This window comes from Myotis myotis, unplaced genomic scaffold (assembly GCF_014108235.1).
Source record: "Myotis myotis isolate mMyoMyo1 unplaced genomic scaffold, mMyoMyo1.p scaffold_m19_p_61, whole genome shotgun sequence".
NCBI classification, from domain to species: Eukaryota; Metazoa; Chordata; class Mammalia; order Chiroptera; family Vespertilionidae; genus Myotis; species Myotis myotis.
The window spans coordinates 558665-578126 of NW_023416370.1; the positions used below are offsets into that span (position 1 = coordinate 558665).

A 19462-nucleotide genomic window follows, 5' to 3' on the forward strand; every position below is an offset into this window, starting at 1 on the left:
TCCCACAGGTTAGGGTTAGGGTTAGTGTTAGTTGAAGTGGGAAAAGTGGCTTAGGGTGAGGGTGAGGGTGAATGGAGAGGTAGGAGGTGGGGGTGGGGGTGATGTGAAGATGAGGGTTTAGGCATTAGGGTTTAGAGATTAGGGTTAGGGTTAGGATTACGGTTAGAGGGTTAGGATGGGGGTGGGGGTGAGGGTGAGGGTCAAAAGTGGAAATGGTGAATTTGTTTTGCCAAAGATAACTTTGCAAAAGGTGAATTTGAAGTGAAAAATTGGAATTTGAAGTGGAAAACATAAATTTGCTCTTCAAAAGTCGAATTGGCTGTGCAAAATGTGAATTTGCCTTGCTAAAGAGGAATTTGAAGTGAAAAAGGTGAATTTGCTTTGAAAAGATGAATTTGCTTTGCAAAAGGTGAACTTGCTTTGCAAAAGGTGATTTTGCTTTTCAAAAGTTGAATTTGCTTGGCAAAAGATAAATTTGAAGTGGAAAAGTTGAAATGTAAAAGGTGGATTTGCTTTGAAAAGATGAATTTCAGATCTGCCACATTTTAGAAGGTGACTGGGAAAAATCTGTTTGAAAGGAGACTCTGGACGAGGTTGGACCTGAGATGAGTTTTTCTTACCTGTTGGGTTTCGGGGGCTACTGGACTGGCTCATCCCGAACCACCACTTTATGCCATTGCTGGGTTGGTGCCTCTGACTGAGGGCCTGGCTCTCTTACTATGTATTCTTCCCACGTTGTGTCCTTCAAAAGGGTGTGGGACCAGTGGGGTCTATGTCCCCATGGTGCCTTGCATGTAGGTGCTACAGGGGAAATGACCTTCATTTGTCTGAAAAATGATGTGTGAGTTTGCTATTAGAATAAATTCCAGGCTGGGAAGAGGGATCTGAAATCAAGGTTAAATGAATACCCCTTCACTAGAGAAGTAAAAGGGCATAAGTATTTTTTCTCCAAAGTGCTAAGTGCTAGGTCTTACAATCATGCATTCTATGTTTATGTTTGTAATATGTAACAAAGATGTGATAGGAGAAAAGCCTTCACTGGGTTCATGGGAAGTAAGGGAGGTCTGTTCTTCCTGTTACTGTAGATTTCTGTTATTCACATTACCAATAGAAATAGAAATACAAACACGGTTGATAATAATAGTAAAACTATGATCACAGTGTACCTCATTTATGAACTTTCAATAAGATGGGACTAATATCCTCCGGTGAGGATTAACAACAACAAACAAACAAACAAAAAACAAGAAGGAAGTCTCAGCGAGATTCCGTGTGGAGGATGGCATGGTAACTGGTCTATCAATGTGTCCAGGCTGCCTGTCACTACTTGAGCCAATCAAGCAGGGTTGAATCACTTATGAGCGTTTATTCCAATACTGCCAGCAGTATGGGAGAGCAGCAGGTCATCCACAAAAATCTGCTCTACAGACCACCAGAAGCCAGCTGTTTATATAGGATAGGACAAGAAATTAAACTTTTTATTGTTACAGAACTTACCAGGTGACTGAAAAATACACAGGGAGGACTCGGAGATCCAGGATAAACCCATTTATTTTCAGATGTTTCACATGTACTAGTACAGTGACTCGGGGGTTAGTTCTCCAAATCCTGAGTGAGTGAATATGGAGGAAGCTTTCCTTTTATACCCTTTGGTTTCTTTGTTTTCTGTTTCCTAACTACCAGGCTTTTGTGGTGGCTTCCACAGCCCCTCCTGAGTCAGTTAGAATGGGGAAGTTAGATGGTATCTATAGGCCTTGTCTGGGTGGTGCCAGTGACCTCCCCTCTAGCTAAGCTATTACAGTCTTTGTTTATGGCCCCTTTGTAAAAGGAGAGTATTCTGGGAAACAGGTTCTGCAAGACAGGACAGGCATCAATGGAGTTAATTATCGTCCAGCAAGAGTGTGCAATAGAAGGCAGGTTACTGGCACAGATTCAGATTGCTAGCCGCCCCCCCCCCCCAAATGTCTTATTTTCCCCATCATTATATTAAGAAGCAGTCTATGGTGGGTAGACATGTCCTAGGCTGGTATATTCCATGACAAAGATCAACTTTGGTCTTAACTGAGACTATTGTCTTTTTTGCATTTGATAACATACCTTTGGCTTGTCAGGGTAACTTTTAACTTCCCTTCTTCTGGATCCCTCAGGGCACAACCAGTGCATCAGGGCAGAGACCACAATTTCCCTCATTGTTATTGTTATCATGTTAATTGTTGACTGTTAACTCTCCTGAACCACCCAAGTAAAAGAGCCTGTGTCTGTCATTTTACTTTTACCCAATTGCAGAGGTTTCCCCTCTTTGCTTTCTCCCACCTCCTCAATCTATCACCAATGGATTTCATGTAACTCACTTATATCTACTCCTTTGTTGGTAATTTATAGAACTTGGTGGAAAACCTCCATTCTCCATCAATTCATTGAGATTCTGCTTCCTGCCAATTGTTGACAACAGCAATTGGGACCTGAGATGACAAGCTGGGCCAGGACGCACAGTCCTCAGTCCACACAACAGGAGAGCAATGAGGTGGACATAAGGTGAAGTGTGTCCATGCAAGCGGTGGGGCCTGGTTGTGAGACCAAACATGAGGTGAGCTGGGGCTGGGGAGCAGGTACAGCCAGCCTGTGAGGACCAGAAGTGTGTGCCTGGACTGGGTCTGGGGTACAAGTCTCAGGTGCCAATTTCAGTGAGAAATTCTTGTGGGACCACCTTTCCGTGAGCACATCCTCTAGACTGGACACGGGATTTAGGAGTGTACAGTTCTGGTCTCAGTTTACTTGAGCACTGCAAGGGCCAACCTCACAGGCTCTCAGGAGCAGAGCCGGGTCTGATGCTGTGGTAGCTATAAAAATGATGAATTTATTAGTAATAAAAAGACCCAAAGAAGTTTGTTCTGTGTCCAAAAGAACATTGCCTGTAAATGCAGACCCAGGCTCAGATCAGGTTTGGAGAATTTCCTCTACTGGAACTGCTGCAATTATACATGAAGAAGTGCAAACGAGAAAAGGAGCGAATTTGGTCAAAATGTAATAATTTCCCCCCTCTGACTGTCACAAGACCTGTTAATGTAAAAAAAAAAAAATTTGAAACCTGTAAAGAATTTTTGTGAGTTTATTTGAGCCAAGCTGTCATCATATGCCAGGAAGCAGAACCTCAACGAATTGAGATAGTGCTCCGGAGAATGGCGGGTTACACCTCTATTTATACAGCCAATCAAAGGAAAGGGACGTGGGTGGGTTCCATGAAATCCATTGGTGATAGACAAGGGAGGCGGGAGAAAGCAAAGTAGGGGAAATCCCTGGGATTCATTAAAAAGGTAAAATGATGGACACATGCTTAGGTGGGTGCAGGAACAATTAACATGATAATAATGAAGAAATTTGTGGTATCTGTCCTGGTGCCCAGGCACATTAGGTTGACCCCCAAGGGGTCCAGAAAAGTTACACGTTACCCAGACATTTCAAGGGTATCTTATTATAGATGCAAAAAGACAATAGGCTCAGTTAAGGTAAAGGCTGACCTTGTCAGTGAAGATACCAGCCTAGGACATAACTACCTACCATAACTGCTTTTAGTTAAAGTTTAACCTCAGACCATCCTTTGTGGTGACTTTAGGTCTGAGTCTGCAAGACTGCCATGCAGGCCTCCCCTGAGCTGTCAGGTCAGCATGTGGCCCCTTTCGTCCACAGACCAAACTGAGTGACCAAAGAAAAGGCCTGTGGGGCCTGTGGTGTTCTCACCACAGCAATCTAGGTTCTTATACTTTTTTTAACTATCCCATGTTTTCCTCTCGTACTTTTTTTTCTAAAATGAAAATGGTTTTGTTTGTTGCAGCTTACTTACACTATTTAGAATAATACAGTTACTTCAGAATCCTGCCACAAGAGGTAAAAACTGCTTTCATTTTAAGTACATACCTTTCCAGACAAGTCTACACGCACAGTTCCACTTTCTGTGGATTTAATTTACTCTTCTGGATTCCAAGAAGGGTGTGAAACTTGTAAATAGTCAGCTTGTCTCTTTCCCTAATTTGTGCACTTATGACTGCACATTTTTCTGTAAGTCTTGTAATGTAGTCTTTTTATTATCATTCAGTTCTAATTATTTTCTAACCCTTGGGCCCCTATTCTGGAGCCCTGCTGACAGTGTGAGGCCTGGGGCCTGTGGTTCAGCTCCTGTGTCTGCATCTGGTAACTGGTGTCCGGTGTCCAGTGCCTACTTAGGGACCTGGGTTCCTAAACGCAGACCTGAGTTCCGACTGCAGTGTCTGTGGTCTCGGGTGAATTGTATTTGGGTCTTTGTCTGGGTTCTGGGTTCTGTTTGGGTGTGGCTGGTTTCCTGCATTCCTCTGTGGGGTCCATGTGCAGCTCTGATATCAGGGCCTGATGGAAGGTGTCCTGTATCATTCTCTGGCACCTGGTGTCTGGCATTCATGGTCCAGGGTCTGGCTTTATGTCTGAGGTTTAGCTTTCATGATCTGCTGTGGGGACCGGGGTCTGTTTCTGGGGTCCTGAGCCTGGCTCTGCTGTCTGGTGTCTGTTAATGATGGTCCTTGTCTTTAGCTCAATGCCAACTGGAGTCCTTAAGTCATGGCTTGAGGAGCCCTGGGGTCAGGCCGCCCCGAGTGAATTCCCTTTCACGCTACACAATTCAGCTCCGCTCTGCTCCAGTCTGCGTGTTCTGGTCTGGTCCTGGCATCTCCTCTGGGCTCAGTCCAGAGGACTTATCAGTCAGTTCAATGTGGCAGGACACCCTCAGGTCACGCCCTGAGCTGAGGTTTGTGTGAGAAGCTCCCGTGTCGACATGAACACGAGGCTCTGGTTTTTTTTTCTTCCTAAATTTGAGCGCAGTTATTCACCAGGAGCTCTTTATAGTAGGGATCTTTATTCTTATCCATATATCTGTCGTATGCTGTGTGAGTTGCATGGGGAGTCCTGGGGTAAGGGACGAGGAAAGAGCTGGAGGCAGATTTTCTGGCTCAAACCCGCTATGAAGGAGATGAGGGGTGCCTGGGGAAGAACATAGGAGACCTGAGGCCACATTTCCATTCTGCTTTGAGACCAGTGTGTGGGGGGCAGAGCAGGTGTTTGGCTAAGAGGTGAGGAGAGAACTGGAGGCAAATTACTTAACCCCTTTCCACACACCTTTTGAGGGGGTCATGAGTCAGTGGACAAGGAGGGACCTGCGGGCAAATCCCCCCTCCCTGCTTCAACCTGCTGTGCAGAGCACAGTGGTTTTTGGGTACGTGGCCAGGAAAGGCCTTGAGCAGAATTCTGTATCATGACTCTCGCCAGCCCTTGTGGTTACAGTGGTTGCCTGGCAAAAGGAGAGAGATCTGGAGCTGAATTTTCCATCCCTGCTTTCACCAGGATGTGATGGGAAAGAGGACATGAGGAAAGGGGCCAGGGAACACGAGGGGCCAGTAGAGACCTTGAGATGAATTATGTGTCCCGACTCCAGCCTGGCATCTAATGGGCAACTGGCACCTGGGGAAACGGGTGAGGAGAGACCTGGATGCGATGTCTCCGTCCTGGGGCAGGCAGTGTGGGGGGTAGAGAGGGAGCCTGAGATCAGGGTACAGTGCCAGCGAGTGTTTGAGAACCAGAGGGGATGCCTGGGGTGGGATGCACAGCGGCAGCTGGAGTCTGTGAGCACTTTCTCCCGTTGTTTCCAAGTCAGCGCTTCCTCAGGACCAGTTTCCTGGGGAGCGTCCTCCTGGTTCCAGTTGGACCCCTTTTCATGGTCACCTCCTCCGGACAGGATTCAGGAGTGCACTGCTTCCCAACAGACACATTTAAAAAATATATATGTTTTTATTGATTTTTATGGAGAAAGGAAGGGAGAGGGATAGAGAGACAGAGACATCAATGAGAGAGTCATTGATCAGCTGCCTCCTACATAACCCCTACTGGTGATTGAGCCTGCAACTCTGGCATGTTCCCTGACCAGGAATTGAACAGTGACCTCCTGGTTCATAGGTCGACACTCAACCAGTGAGCCACACCAGCCGGGCCAAATAGATAAATTAATGGAACAGAATAGAAGGTGTAGTAAGAGACCCAAATCCAAAGATAAATTTTGTCTGATAAACAGGTCTCCTCAGGTCATTAGAAAAATGTGCATTATATAATAAATGGAGGCCAGCAGCAGGTCACAGATAAAAGTCTAGCTGCAGCCCCAGCATGTTGCTCAGTGGTTAGAGCGTCGGCCCTGGGTTAAAGGCAGCATTCCTGACCTGGGTGGGCTGCATGTGGGAGGCAACCGATGGATGTGTTTCTCTCAGTCTCTCCCTCTCCCTTCCACTTTCTCTCTCTTTTTTAAAATACATTTTTATTGATTTCAGAGAGGAAGGAAGAGGGAGAAAGAGATAGAAACATCAATGATGAGAGAGAATCATGGATTGGCTGCCTCTTGCACGCCCCACACTGGCCATGTGCCCTTGATCGGAATCGAACCCGGGACCCTTCAGTCCACAGGGTGACGCTCTATCCACTGAGCCAAACCAGCCAGGGCTCCCTTCCACTCTGTCTTAAAAAATCAATGTAAATATCCTCCCGTGAGGATTAAGAACTGAAAAATGGCTAAGCCACAAAGCTTTATTCTGGAGGGGCGGGGCCAGACCTGAGGCGGGAGCTGGTCTGGGACGTAGGGGCGTGGCCTCGCTGTGCGTCCTCAACCAAAGGACCCGCCATGATGTGCGGGCAGAGCGGGAACTGAGGTGAGAAGCGCCTTGAGCCTGAGGGGAGCGGAGGGTGGACCTGAGGAGGGGAAGGGGGCCCAAGTGGAGCCACATGGGTTCAGGTCCGAGGCAGGCGGCTGGCGGGCCTGAGGCGAGTGGTGGCCTGGGAGCAGCGTGGCCGGGCCCTGAGGTGTGAGGCTGAGGCTGAGGCTGAGGCTGAGGCTGAGGTGAGGCCGCGGAGGCCATGAGGAGAGGGGCACGAGGTGAGGGGGGCACAGGGGTGTGAGGCGTGAGGTGAGGGGGGCAGAGGCCGTGAGGAGAGGCCTCCGGGTGTGAGGAGTGACACGGGGCCCCAGCTGAGGCGGCTCCCCTGTCGCTGGGACCTTTATGTCTCAGGAGCCACAGCCGCCCCGGGCCCTCCTGTGGCTTCTGCGCGGAGCCTCTGGGTGTCACTGTCCGCAGCTTGAAGGACGGTCTCTGAGGCACGGAGATGAGTTTCAGCTGCAACAACATGGCCCCGGGACTCGGCTGGTCCTGGACACAAAGAATGCCGCGGCTGTGATCCCAGGTCCCGGCGGGTCCGGGTTTCTCCGGCTCCTTCCCTTCCGCTGAAATCAGTGAGGATTAAAGGGGTAAAAATATGTAGATAGTTTAAGCGTCTGGATGTAAAGCTGTTATTTACCGTCCAAAGGTGGGACTAAAGAGGACACAGCTGTGCATCGTGCATGTTGATGTAGTGTCTTCCTAAGAGGTTTCCATGGCGACGCCTGGTGTCGGGAGGGAGCGTGAGCCCAATGGCCTCAGCTTCAGACCTGAAGGTGCAAACAGGAGGCTGTGGGCCCCCCACCCCACACGTCCCATTGGTTTGGGTGTTCGTATAAACACAACCTGCCCAGTGTGCTGCGCTTTTCCTAAATATCACCCTGCCTCACCGTTTCCCAAATCATTTGTATTCCAAATATTACCTCATTGCTTTTCGCATTAACTTGTGTGTGAATTAATGGAACAGCATAGAAGTGTTAGTAAATGACCCAAGTCCATCAGTAAATTGTATCAGATACAGATGTCTCCTTAGATCAGTTGGGTCAACACACCTCGTAAAATAGCTGGTTTTGGGACACGGGACAAACAGCAGGTCACAGATACAGGACGACCAGCAGGATTTTTCCTGACTCAAGAGGCAGGTGGACACCAGGGAGCCTTTCCTGTGGGACCACGTTTCACGAGCACGTCCTGTGGCAGAACCAGCACCCGGAGCGCCGCCTCCCTGTCAGTCCACTGAGCTGCACCCTCCCATCCTGCAGGCTCTCCCGAGGCAGAGCCCAGGCGTTGAGGCTCGGTCTGTCAGCAACGAATGTTAAAGCTATAAAATGGGGATTCGGCCTGGCCGGTGTAGGTCAGTGGTTAGAGCATCGGCCCCCATCCCGAAGGGTCTTGGGTTTGAGTCCCAGTCAAGGGCATGTGTCTGGGTTGCAGGTTTGATCCCCTGTGAGTATGGGAGGCAGGCAAGTGATGTGTCTCTTTCAGGTGGATGTTTCTCTCCCTCCCTCCCTCCCACTCTCTCTAAAAGAGCAATGAAGAAAATATCCTTGGGTGAGGATTAACAAGAAAAGGCATGTGTGTGTGAATTTTACAATTTAAAGAATGACGACCCTGAGAGGTCTGTTCTGTGTTCAAAAGAACATCACTTGTAGATGTTAGAACCAGGCTCAGCTAAATTCCAGGGACCCAAAGCTTAGGAGTTCCCTCTCAGAACTGTTGGAATTGCACACAAAGAGGTGCAGATTATGAAAGGAGCCACTTTGGGCTAAACAATTAGAAAGAGCTTCTATTCTTTTTAGATGAAGAGGCCAAGCTTGGTGAGCAAAGGAAAGACTTGTGTTGCCACCACAACAGTCTAGCTTATTATTTATAAACTAGAGGCCCGGTGCACAAAAATTTGTGCTGGTGGGGTCCCTCAGCCCGGCCTGCGCCCATTCACAGTCCAGGACCCCTTGGGGGATGTCCACCTGTTGACTTAGGCCCACTCCCTGGAGGATCAGGCCTAAGCTTGCAGTCAGACATCCTTCTGGCAGCCAGGGAGCCCTTGGGGGATGTCCGACTAAAGGCTTAGGCCCCAAAGGGATCAGGTCTAAACCGTTAGTTGGACATTCTTAGTGCTGCCACGGAGGTGAGAGAGGCTCCTGCCACCACCACTGCGCTGGCCAGCCATGAGCCAACTTCTGGCTGAGTAGCACTCCCCATATGGAAGTGCACTGACCACCAGGGGGCAGCTCCTGCATTGAGCGTCTGCCCCCTGGTGGCCAGTGCGCATCACAGCAACCAGTCATTCTGCCGTTCAGTCAATGTGCATATTAGCCTTTTATTATTATTATACTAGTAGCCTGGTGCACAAAAATTTGTGCCCTTGGGGGGGGGGGGCCCTCAGTTATTAAACATTTATTGGCACAACACTGACCACATTGGTGGTGGTGGTGGTCTTGTCAGAATGTGTTATATTATGCAGATGAAAATCTATTTAAACAGATTTGATGTAGATATTTTCAAAGATGGAAGAATTGTCCCTGTCAACTATTTTAGTTGATTCATATCTTCACTAATTGTCATCATTGCAGTTTTCAGTCCCCATATGGATTGCTGGATATAATAGGTCATGCGCTGTCCCTGTCCTTTGTAGCCTTTGTTACCTTAAGGACTCTAGTTTTCCATTTATATAAGTACCAACCTTACTGGCTTAAAAATGTAAGCTTTTAACACTGCTCTCTCTGTTCCGTATCCTTCCGATGAAAAGTGGAGTTGGGTTGCAGCACAGGAGAGAAATTCAGAAGGGGAATATTGAAGTAATGACTGCAGTAGGAGAAGAGGTAACCTATTTCCTTGGCCACAGGCACTGGAGCCCTGGACCACAGGGCTGGCAGCTTCTCCAGGTGGCTGCAGCCTGGGACCTCAGGCAGGTGGCTTGTTCGTCTCCTGGGCTGCAGCCAGCTGCAGGCACTGGCGCCTGGACCAAAGGTGGGCGGCTTCTTCTTCTTCTGTGCTTCCAGGGAGGGCAGTCAGTTATGTGTATATGTGTGTGCATGTAAACATAGGCATGTACACGTGTATATGTGGAAATCTGCTGGGCAAGTCAAAACCATAGAAGAGTTGCCCCCTCTCTCCTGTGCTGCAACCCAACTCCACTTTTCATCTCTTGAATCTTCTAGAGATATCCCCCACTTTTTTATTCTATCACTACTGGAGAGTTAGTATTTGCAGCCAGCCAGTCAGTGACTCTCTCAGTGTCTATTTCTGACTTCTTTCCCTGTCTGTCTTCCAACCTCTAATCATATTTCCACCTGGATGCATCATTTTTACTCCGAATATGCTGTATAGAGAAGGAGTCAGGATGCTGTCTTCCCATGAATAGTACTCAGTAACAAAATAATTGCATTTTAGTTGGGCAATGCCCCTACCCACCCTTCAAATCCCTTCCACCATGCATTTCTGTTTCCCTTTTTGTTTGTTGGATTGTTCTGCTGCTCCTTCTCACCCCACCACCCTTGGATCATAATGTAAAATTCATTTACCATGTCAAGAAATTATTAAAAATACGGGTACTTTGAAAAAAAAAATATAGGTACTTCTCCAAACACTGGCCGGGGGGCGGGCAAAGGCGGCCCCGGTTCTCCGGTCACGGGCCGGGGCAGGGCAGAGGTGGCCCTGCCACCTGGCTCTTGCCTGCCACCTGGGTTTCCGATTACCATCAGCGGCAGGCAGCTTCTTCCGTCCTTCCCCTTTCACCTCCCAGCATTGTGCCTACGTATGCAAATTAACCACCATCTTTGTTGGCAGCTAATTTGCATATCTCGCTGATTAGCCAATGGGAAGCGTAGCGAAGGTATGGTCAATTACCATGTTTGTCTATTATTAGATAGGATAGGATGTCCCTATTTCCCTCCTTTTGCCCCCTCTACCCAGCTCTTGCTCCCCACTTCTCTCTGGCCATCACCATACTGTTGTCTATGTCCATGGGTTGTGCATATATTTTCTTTGGCTAATCCCTTCTTTAAATTCACTTCTTTAAATTTTTATTTTCAGATAAGTGCTTATAACTGCACTATTATATATTTTCTATTACATCATTTAGAATTAAGATATTTTTAAGAGAGATAGAATTAAGATATTTTTAAATTGAACCCTTGTAAATTTTAGCACAATTTAATAAATTATGCTAGAAGCAATTAGGAGATTTTTCATGTAATGCAGATACATTTCAATTAATATTTTATTTTTAATTTTCTAATATTTTAATTTGAAATAATCTCATACATGTAAAAAAAACTATAAAATACTACAGCATATTATATGTACCCCTCACCCAATTTCTTAGGTGTTAATAATTTAAACATAACCATTATACAACTAATAAAATTTGGAATATATTTTTCTTATAATCTCTTTAATGTTACTTAATCCATTTACTTTGTTTTTGTTAATCTTCACCCAAGGATATTTTTCCATTGAATTTTAGAGAGAGTGAAGGGAAAGGGAGAGACACATTGATTGGTTACCTCCTGCACATGCTCTGATAGGGACTGGGGATCAAGCCAGCAACTGAGGTACATGCCCTTGACTGGAATCTAACCTCGGACCCTTCAGTTCAAGGGCTAATGCTCTATCCACTGAGCAAAACAGGCTGCAGCTTAATTCATTGACTTTTAATCTATATGTGTCTTTATATTTAAAGTGGGTTTTGTTGCCCTAACCGGTTTGGCTCAGTGGATGGAGTGTCAGCCTGCGGACTGAAAGGTCCCAGGTTCGATTCCAGTCCAGGGCATGTACCTTGGTTGCAGGCACATCCCCAGTGGGAGGTGTGCAGGAGGCAGCTGATCAATGTTTCTCTCTCATCGATGTTTCTAACTCTCTATCCCTCTCCCTTCCTATCTGTCAAAAATCAATAAAATATATTTTAAAAAAAATAAATAAAGTGAGTTTGTTTTTGATTCACCCTCATAATCTTCCTTTTAATTGGTGCATTTATGCCACTGACTTTCAGAGTGCTTACTGATAGAGTGACTGCCATATCTGGCAGCTTCTGGGGCTTCCAGGGCGGCAGGCAGGCTTCCTGGGGCTTGCGGGGCCGGTGTGTCTGCGGCCCGGGACTGGATCGGGTCCCGAGCGGCAGGCAGGCAGGCGGCTTCTGGAGTCATCCACGGGGGCCTGGATGGTGGCTTGCGCTGGTGGCTCATGCGGTCCTGCCCTGACGGCAGTATGCAAATTAGCTGCCATCTTTGTTGGCGGTTAATTTGCATATCTCGCTGATTAGCCAATGGGAGGTGTAGCAAAGGTATGGTCAATTACCATGTTTGGCTATTATTAGATAGGATAGGACTAGAGGCCCGGTGCATGAAATTCGTGCTGGGGGTGTGTGTCCTTCAGCCTGGCCTGCGCCCTCTTGCAATCCGGGACCCCTTGGGTAGGGTCCCTAGGCCTGGCCAGCAATCAGGACCTTTCAGTACTTTCCTTCCCTGGCTGCTGGGCTGCTGGCAGCTGGCCCTACCCCTGCCGCTGCCATTGCTTGCCATCTGTGCTGTGCTGCCCCCCTCCCCTGCCACTTGTTGCCTCCCTCTGCGGGTGACAGGCATGGGGTGCAATGGCTTGGCTGGCCTGGGCCTCTCTCTTTGGAGCGACTGTGGAGGCCCACCCTCACCTCACCCCCCATCAATCATCCTGCTGGCTGGGGGCTGGGGCCTCCCTCTGCAGGGTGATTGTGGGGCAATGGTGGGGCCCCCAAACCAATCGCATTGCACCTGCTTTGGCTGGCCTGGCGCCAGTGCGTGTCATAGAGTGGTTGTCCGGAAGGTTGTCTGGACGGTCATTCTGCTGTTTGTTCATTCAGTCTATTTGCATATTATGCTTTTATTATTATAGATTACCCCATGTTTTCCTCTAGAACACTTTTTCCTAAAATGAAAATGCCTTTGTTTGTTGCAGTTTACGTAAATAATGCAGAAAAAATAAAATTAATTCAAAATTCTACCCCAAGAGTAAAAAAACAAACAAAACCTGCTATGATTTTAAGTATATCCCCCTTCAGACATCTATACATGCACACATTTTCTTTGTTCTGTTTTCTCTCCATTTATTTTACTGTTTTAGGTATATACATTTCAGAGAGGAAGCGAGAAAGAAGCATCTATGATGAGATAGAATCATGGATCGGCTGCCTCCTGCAGACCCCCCACTGGGGATGAAGCCCACCACCCCGGCATGTGCCCTGGAATCAAACTGTGACCTCCTAGTTCACAGAACAATGCTCAACCACTGAGCTACACCAGACAGGCTAGGTTTCTGATACGGATGTAAAACATGTAAATTTTCAGCTTTTATTCCTAATATGTGCATAAATGAGTACACATTTTTCACCATATGTTTTGGTATGTACTGTTATCATTTACTTCAAATTATTTTCTAACTTGAATTGTGATGTATTTTGGGGGTTATTTAGAAGTGTATTTGATAAATCTTAAATATTAGGAGTTTGTAGGTGCCTTCTGTTCCTGATTTGTAGATTAACTGCAATGACAACAAGAAACGTACTGTATATAATTTCATTTCTTTGAAGTTTGTTGAAACTTGCTTCATAGCACTTCGTGGTCTCATCAACTATAATTGAAGTGTGCCCCTCTGCTGCCACCTCGTGTGCAACTTGGGAATAACACCTTCGTGCCTTTCAGCAGGTAAGGTTGTTGGGTACAGTGGGTCTTAGAACATTGACTACAGTTTGCTGCTCAGATTGTTGAAGTTTTTACATCTTTACTGGGGTCTTTGTGGGGGGCTATTGGTTCTGAAAGAGGTATGCTCTGTCTCAGAATGAGAGAGGTGTGATATATGTATTATGGTTATAAATTTATTATGATTATAGAATTGTCTAGTTTCCCTTGTAGCTCTCTTCTCTGTACCTTGATTCCATGTTATGAAGTGCTTGGGAATTTGGATCTTCCTGGTAAAATGAAGTTATTGATCCGAAGTGATCTTCTTTAGTTATAGTTAAGCTTTTGCCTTTAAGACTTGTGTGTTATCGTATAATTTTTATTGGGTTTATGTTTGCTTAATATATCTTTTTCCATTCTTTCACTTTTGATCTCTTTGTACCCTTATGTTTTAGGTAGCTTTTAGTTTTTATAGTAGTTATGAGTGAAATGAGTTGCTTCTGTTTCAATATTTTTTTCCCATTCAGTTGTTCCAACACTGTTTTCCACTGCTCTAAGGAGATGTTGTTATCACACCAAATTTCCATATGTATTTTAGTTTATTACTTGGCTTTGCATTCTGTTCCATCAACTTTTTTATTCATAGGACATTACCCAAGTTTTTAAATTACTGTAGCTTTATAACACAATGTATTTTTCTATCTGGTCAGGGTAGCTGTTATTCATTCATTTGCTTTTTCAGATGTTTCCTTTATTATTTTCAAATATATTTGTATTGATTTCAGGGAGGAAGGGAGAGGGAAAGAGAGAGAGAAATATCCATGATGAGAGACGATCATGGATCAGCTACCTCCTGCATACCCCCTACTGGGGATCGAGCCCACAACCTGGGCATGTGTCCTGACCGGGAATTGAGCATGATTTCCCGGTTCATGGGTCAATGCTCACCACTGAGTCACACTGGCCAGGCTACCAGGAGTTTCTTGATACTAATATCTTACCCCTTCTTCCCATCCTATAGTTTTTGAGATCACCTAACAGAAATTAACATACCACATATCCTGCACTTTTCCTAAATATCACCCATTCACTTCCACAGTCTAAGACTCTGGTTCACCATTTTCCAACATTTCCTGTTTGTAATATTGCCTTTTTGTCTTTGGCTTTCATTTGTATGTGAGTTTTCCTTGGGCTTGTATTAGATGTAGTGCATCTCTTGTCAATTTGATCATGTTAATTTGGTTATTAGCCCAGCTGTTAGAATGTACGAGGTATGAGGCAAATAATTGCTTTTTAAATTTCCCACAGTTTTGAAGAGCCGGCCTTGTGTAATTATCGGCTGGGACACAGCTAACTTCTGACACCGCTGCAGCCGAGAGATCATGGATACCTGCCAGCAAAGGTAAGCAGTTTCATTACTTTTCCATTCTGTTAACCTTATGTGTGTGACACTGCAGGGTTTGGTAGGATTTTGAAAATCTGGAATTATTTTTTTCTCTTATACATTGACATTGGCATGAAAAAAACGTATTTGTGAAACTAGCTGCTTGGACTTAGAGTGACATGGGTTCTCTTTATTGAATCACGGGTTTTTGTGCAACATGAGGATCTGGTTCAGTTAATGCATCTGGCAACTGAGGTCTGGTGTGTGTGTCCAGCTCTGGGTTGTGGCTAATGTGTCTTAGTCATAGATCTCTGCTATATGTCCAGGGTCTGTGGTTTTGGGTCAAATATGTATTCAGGTGTGTGTCTGGGGTTTTGGGTGTCTTTGGGTATGGCTTTGTGTCCTGGGTTCTTGTGTGGGGTCCGAGTGCAACTATAGATTCAGATGCCGGTGTGTGGAATCTCTTCTTAAGAATCCTGTCAGTCTTTGGTATCAGTTTCTGGCTTTTGTGCTGCATAGCATGTTTGAGTCGGGGGAATCGTTTGAGTTTGAGTCCCAGGGTTAGGGCATCCAGGTTTTGGTGTGTGGTTCTCTATAGGGTCCAGGTTCTGGAGTGCAGGGTGTGTGTCTGGGGTCCTGATTATGGCTATGGCATCTAGTGTCTGTCCACTGATGGTCATTGCGTTGAATTCAACACTAATAATAGAGTTCCCAAGTTTATCGAGTTGTGGCTGGTTATGAAAGAGCTAGGAAAAGTTCTTGGCAAGTGGAATGGAAAATCTGAGACTCTAACAGGGCCTAGTAATTTATAGGCACAACTAATAAATCACAAAAACGTATCTTCCCTAACCTAGGATGCTTAGAAGCAAATGGGTTACACGTTCCAGACCATGTCTGGGCAGATCAACCTTGGTTCAGATCCCCTTCCAGTGACATTTTTTAAGATGAAACTGATCAGAGAATGACTCTTATCACTGTTTATGCTCTTTGTAATGCATCAGCATATCAAAGGACAGACTTGGAGAGTTGATAAATATTGTATTGAGATATTCCATTGAGACCTCCCTTAAAATTGTCACCTTTAAAAACCAGGTAAAACCTTTCCCTGGTCAGTTTGACTCAGTGGATAGAGCATCAGCTTGTGGACTGAAGGGTCCCAGGTTTGATTCCGGTCAAGGGCACGTACCTCGGTTTCAGGCTCCTCCCTGGCCCGGGCCCTGGTCGGGGCTTGTGCAGGAGGCAACCAATCAATGTGTTTCTCTCACATCAACATTTCTCTCTGTTTTTCCCTCTCTCTTCCATTCTCTCTAAAAAGCAATGAAAAAATATCCTTGGGTGAGGATTAAAAAACAAAATAAAACAAAACCAAAACCTTTGCCCTACCCATTGTGACTAACTTGGTTGAGCATCATCCCATGCATCAAAAGGTCACCTGTTCAATTCCAGGTCTGGATACATGCCCAGGTTGTGGGTTCAACAAAAGGCAACTGATGAATCTCACCGTTTGTGATTGATATACCTCTCACATGGATGTTTCTCTCTTTTTCCCTCTGTTTTCCTATCTCTGAAATCAATAAAACCGTATTTAAAAACCCAAATAAAGAAAACAGGTAAAACCCTTAAAACAAAGGTGTGCGTGGTTCCTCCTGTGTCTTCCCTTCTCTTATTTCCTGTTTTTACTTTGTTTCTTCTAAGCTCTAAAGGTCCCTGTCCCTGTGAGACTTGCAGTGGGGGAGCAGTGGGCAGTGGCACCTCGTCCGGGCTAGCTCCCTGAACTTGTCTCCAAGGGCCCCTTGATCTTGTCTCTTCTATTTTAATCCCTTCCTTTGTTTCACTCTGTGGATGAAAACAGGCCACTTGCTAACCTGACAAGGTTAGAGGTTATGAGAACCCAGGCTATAAGGTGAGACAGGAAAAATGGGTGCCTGGTTTTTAAATTTGGCTTTTCAATTTGAATTGTTTTCTGAGAGTTTGAACAAATGCCTTTGCTGTGTAAATGAGAGCTGAACTAGTTCAGCTCCTAAGATAAGGGGCACGTCCTCTCTCCAGCCTGAATTTCTCATGCTCTTAGGAAACTAAAAATCTTGGTGGAGGTGTCAGAGGTCATTCCTCATGACCTGTAAGGGCTCCACAGGGAACCTCCAACTCAGCTCTAATGAAGAAATTGACTCATCGAGGGACACGCATATAAAGGTTGGTCACCGAGTGCTCCCAGTCCTCACGGCTGTATTAGACAGCTGGGGAGAGAAACCGAGGCACAGAGAGGGTTGAATACCACTCAAGGGCCTCGAAGAGCTCAACCCATAAGCAGCACACTGTGACCCACTACATAGCCGCCCTAGAGAATTTTCTCAGACTGCCAATGTTCAAAAACCCCACTACAATTTACATGGGAAATTGTGCCTCCCAGACTGGAAACTCCCAGACCCCAGCCTTCACTAATACTCCTGATAGGAATCCTTTTACTGGCAAGCACTTTACAGAAATAAGGTGATTTCTCTAGAAATCTCATCTTAAAATGGCCATAATGCAGGGATCTTTGGGTGCCTAAATTAAAAAAAAATTAATACAAGTCCATGTAGGCAATAGTGGTTGCTTAATTTTTCATTATCATTGAAAATTTAGCTTTGCAAACACTAAAAATTCTCAGACATTAAATTACTGTAAATTAAAAAAAGATAAAATATGGACATGCATCCCTGGCCGTCATTGGTCAGTGGTTAGAGCATCAGCCTATGCACCAGAGGCTTGCAGGTTTGATTCACAGACAAGGGTACTTACCTGGGTTGCAGGTCTGATCCCATTCCCAGTTAGGGCATGTGTGGGAGGCAACCAGTAGATGTGTCTCTGTCACGTTGATGTTTCCTCTCTCCTACCTATTTCTCTCTCTTCTCCCCTTCCTCACTCCTCCCTTCCACTCTCTAAAAATCAATGGGAAAAATATTCTCACTCCTGGTGAGGATTAAGAAAATATGAAAATACATATTTAAGGAAAAAAGGTGAGTTACTCTTTTTTTTTAATTAAATCTTTATTGTTCAGATTATTAACATTTGTTCCTCTTTTCCCCCCATAACTCCTCTCCTCCCAGTTCCCACCCCACCCTCCGCCCTCACTCCCCACCCACTGTCCTCATCCATAGGTGCACGATTTTTGTCCAGTCTCTTCCCGCACCTCCCACACCCCTTTCCCCCCACAAGAATAGTCAGTCCATTCCCTTTCTATGCCCCTGATTCTATTATAATCAGCAGTTTATTCTGTTCATCAGATGATTTATTCACTTGATTCTTAGATTCACTTGTTGATAGATGCGTATTTGTTGTTCATAATTTGTATCTTTACCTTTTTCTTTCTCTTCTTAAAGGGTACCTTTCAGCATTTCATATAATACTGGTTTGGTGTTGATGAACTCCTTTAGCTTTTCCTTATCTGTGAAGCTCTTTATCTGACCTTCAATTCTGAATGATAGCTTTGCTGGATAAAGTAATCTTGGTTGTAGGTTCTTGGTATTCATCACTTTGAATATTTCTTGCCACTCCCTCTGGCCTGCAAAGTTTCTGTTGAGAAATCAGCTGACAGTCATATGGGTACTCCCTTGTAGGTAACTGAGTTTCTGTCTCTTGCTGCTTTTAAGATTCTCTCTTTGTCTTTTGCTCTTGGCATTTTAATTATGATGTGTCTTGGTGTGGTCCTCTTTGGATTCCTTTTGTTTGGGTTTCTCTGCGCTTCCTGGATCTGTAAGTCTGTTTCTTTCACCAGGTAGGGAAAGTTTTCTGTCATTATTTCTTCAACTAGGTTTTCAATATCTTGCTCTCTCTCATCTTCTGGCACCCCTATAATTCTGATGTTGGTACGCTTGAAGCTGTCCCAGAGGCTCCTTACACTATCTTCGTATTCTTTTTTCATTTTGCTTTTCTGGTTGGGTGTTTTTTGCTTCTTCGCATTTCAAATCTTTGACTTGATTCTTGCGCTCCTCTGGTCTGCTGTTGGGAGTCTGTATAATATTCTTTATTTCAGTCAGTGTATGCTTAATTTCTAGTTGGTTCTTTATCACAAAATCGAGGGTCTCATTAGATTTCTCGAGGATCTCACTATATTTATTGGCGGTCTCACCAGTCTTTTCGAGGGCCTTACTAAGTTTATCGGTGGCTTCTAGACAGTTCTTGAGAGACCTTAAAAGTGTGGTTTTGAGCTCTGTATCCTCCATTTCTGTCAGTTGTGTCCTGTTTCTTTGTCTCCGCATTTCTTATTTTTTTTTCTAATTTATTTATTTATTTATTTATTTAAAATATATTTTGTTGATTTTTTACAGAGAGGAAGGGAGAGAGATAGAGAGTCAGAAACATCGATGAGAGAGAAACATCGATCAGCCGCCTCCTGCACATCCCCCACCGGGGATGTGCCGCAACCCAGGCACATGCCTCGACCGAATCGAACCTGGGACCCCTCAGTCCGCAGGCCGACGCTCCATCCACTGAGCCAAACCGGTTTGGCTCTCCGCATTTCTTATGCTTTCTTGGTGCACCCCCTTGTGGTCTTTGTGCGCCGTCTTTTTTGTGTAGTTTAAGCCTGATTGTTGTAGGTAATACTGGAGGGGGGGGGGGATTTGACCTCCAGGCCAACTGGCTGTGAGAATCAGCTGTGTCCTGCAATGGGGAGAACTTCTGTCCTCTAGGGAGGTGCTAATCTAGCCTTTGCCTAAGGATATCCC

At 45.4% G+C, this 19462-nt stretch overlaps 1 long non-coding RNA gene across 2 annotated transcripts; it reads left to right on the forward strand.

Moving 5' to 3' along the window:
- The first annotated feature begins 12850 nt into the window (after positions 1-12850).
- Positions 12851-17511, forward strand: LOC118659616. Of its 2 annotated transcripts, none has more exons than XR_004968646.1 (3): positions 12851-13396; positions 14678-14771; positions 16825-17511. It is a non-coding gene; the product is annotated as an uncharacterized LOC118659616 (long non-coding RNA). The 2 variants fall into 2 exon arrangements; XR_004968647.1 differs by lacking the exon at positions 16825-17511 and adding an exon at positions 16069-16810.
- The last annotated feature ends 1951 nt before the right edge of the window (positions 17512-19462 follow it).